This window comes from Xylocopa sonorina, chromosome 12, assembly GCF_050948175.1.
Source record: "Xylocopa sonorina isolate GNS202 chromosome 12, iyXylSono1_principal, whole genome shotgun sequence".
In the NCBI taxonomy this organism is placed as follows: domain Eukaryota; kingdom Metazoa; phylum Arthropoda; class Insecta; order Hymenoptera; family Apidae; genus Xylocopa; species Xylocopa sonorina.
Window position 1 is genome coordinate 7,483,327 of NC_135204.1, and position 3,135 is coordinate 7,486,461.

Here is a 3,135-nt window from a genome sequence, read left to right on the forward strand (position 1 = left end):
TAACCTAGCTTAACTTTCATCTAGCCGTATCTCGTTGCAATCTTGTCACCATAATTCCCACGCAATCGTCCTCGAATAACCAAACGTTGCGTCTGACCGATCTCCTAGGAATTTACGATCAAGGAGAGAGAGAGATTCGAGGCGATTCACGGAGGATTCATCGCGAGAAGACCTTGATCGCGCACACTAGGATGTCCAATCGAATGTCGATCGCGTCATCTCGCGGGAAATTTAAATAGCAGTTAGTGACTCACGTTCCATGCCTTTCTTTCAAGTTTGAACGTCATCAAGTTGACATTCTGCGCATTTTCGACAAGAAGATGACTAATTCGCGAGATTATTCTTGGTATTTGATCCACCTTTGCTCTCGCGGATCAACGAAGAATCTTTTGAGAAAAAAATTGTACAAACAGTTCATTTCTTTTGTAATTAATTGAAAATTTCTTAGTCAAAAAAGAATTGGGAGCTTAAAACAAGAAACAAGGATCAATAGATTCGAGAATCGAGATTAAATTTACTTATCACGATAGAGTTGATTATCGAGAATGCTCAGATCGTTCGATAGTCAAAGGAGTACCTAAAAACAATGTTTTCAGATGGAAAATTGCTCGAGAAATTGACACGTATGAAATTAAGGATAATTCGATGGTAATTAGGAAAAGCTGTTTCACGATTTCTGTCCAGACGGATCTCGTTACACTTTCTAAATCATCGAGCGTCCCGTTGCACCTGGACAATTTAAATCAACTCGATTAGCAACGTGTCACGCTCGCGTTCGAATATTTTTCGAAAGTGTGGCTTATCAATTTTCTGTGGAAACATGGTCCAATTGATTCACTGTTTTTCGAGACACTTGTAAATAAAACTTTTCTCTCTCTCTTTACTGATTCTCTTTTATAATCGTCCTCCAATTGCTCGAATCGTTCTTTGGTTTCTCAAAAAAATCCAAAGACGACCCTTTCTCGTATAATATCGAACGATCGATGTTACAGCGATCGAAGCACCGTACACTCGACGATATAACTCGTAATAACATATTAAGTCATCAGAACAGGAAGACTTTTACGCTTTTTTGCCAAGACCATCTCCCTCGCGTCAGTTCGCAGGCTTTTCTTCCTAGTAACTGTCTCTCATTACGAGGCATTAATAATTCATCCGCGCGTGTATTAGGCGCGCTAGGCGCGGCCATAAGTCGTAACGAGCGGCGATGGCTAAATTATTTTCGTGCCATCGACCCCTCCAAATCTCTGAGCAGTATTCAATGAAACGATCCCTCAGATTCGTTCTCAAAAAATTCCCTCGCGCGATCCGTTTTCAACTAAATGAAAATTGAATCCACTGATCTGAAATTCTGCATTCTTCTCCACGGCAAACTACCGTCCGATAACGACTGCTGGTCTTAATTACGGCGTTGAGAAATAGAATCGCGCGGCGGATAGCAAAACTCGACTCGTCGCGGCTCGAGCGCGGCTGCGAAATCGCCGAACAGGATATTACAGTTTCCGTTTAACCGTTTCGTATAAGTAGTTCAACGCGAGGACACCGTTTCGCGGGAATATCGCGGGCCCTGCTGGCCAACTTGACGTCTCCACGGTCCACTTTTCCGCTCGCCGTTCAGCTGTGATCGAGACTTTGGTCTAACAAGCTTCCTCGTCCATCTCGATCTCCGCTACCGTGTTCCTCAGCCCGCTATATGCCATTACTACGATCACAGCGAGTCACCTGGAGGCTCGAAATCGCTTTGGCGTTTGGCTTCTTCCTCAAATCGTCCAGCTGGATCGTTGAGTCACTGGCTCTTACTAAAACCATTTATACATTTCCACGGTCTCATCTTGAGCAAGAACGTTCTTCTAAAACTAATTTCAGACATTATACTAATTCGAGAAATTTATAAAATCACCAAAAACCAGCTCAAACTTCATCAACGACACGAAAGAGAGTACCACGAGTCACTGGTTCTTACTAAAACCATTTATAAATTTCCACGGTCTCATCTTGAGCAAGAACATTCTTCTAAAACTAATTTCAGACATTATACTAATTCGAGAATTTTATAAAACCACCAAAAACCAGCTCAAACTTCATCAACGACACGAAAGAGAGTACCACGAGTCACTGGTTCTTACTAAAACCATTTATAAATTTCCACGATCTCATCTTGAGCAAGAACGTTCTTCTAAAACTAATTTCAGACATTATACTAATTCGAGAATTTTATAAAACCACCAAAAACCAGCTCAAACTTCATCAACGACACGAAAGAGAGTACCACGATCTGTGGTACTCATCGAGCCTGAATTTGGCATTCCATAGCCGTGGAACGAGGCGCACATGGCCAAGCGTGTACCCTGGGGAATAAAGAGGTCGTCGTAAATGCCCGACGTTAATTTGCCAGGAGTTTTGTAGGACACGAGCGGCAAGGCGAGACGAGGTAGAGACAGCTGGGGGAGCGGCTCTCTCATACGAACGATCGTACACGTTACGCTGCTGTACGTGGGCTACACCTGTACACGCCAGCCGGACAACGCGTTTCGAACGGTTTCTCGAGCCGGGTCGACGTCCTGCCAAAACTGCCTAATCGTGTCGCTTCGTTCTGAACTAACGCGTCGCCACGAATCCGTGAGTGGCTCGTCCAGCAAGGGTTGTCACTCGTACATGTTCCATGCAAATTAGCGGAAATGGAAGCGCGCAGAGGTGTTCTTGAACTCTTGACAAATCACAGAGAACAACGTGGTGGAGAGGGTTCAAGAATCAAGGTCAGCGCGCGAGGAATTCATCCCTGTTGTAAAGACTGTTCAGAGATTAGAAAAATTATAATGATCGCCTGAAGGTTTGCGTAGAATGAGTATCTATGCGTTGAGTGTAACGTTGGTTAATAATCGCGGTTGTTAAAACCGGAAACTTCATTTGCACCGCGCGCACGGCGTTGCAACGCCATCATCGATGGTACCCTTCCTGCATAGGAACCAACTTCCCCGTTAACCGTTCCGATTGCAATCGATTTGCCTCGATCAAGGCCCACTCTTCGAGAAAAAGTAAAAACCGTCGACATTCCGTACGGTTGGTGTGCTTACGCGTGGTTTAGCTTTCGAGTTTGCCAGAGAGCTAGCTGACGTCATCCGTTGGATTTCCTTT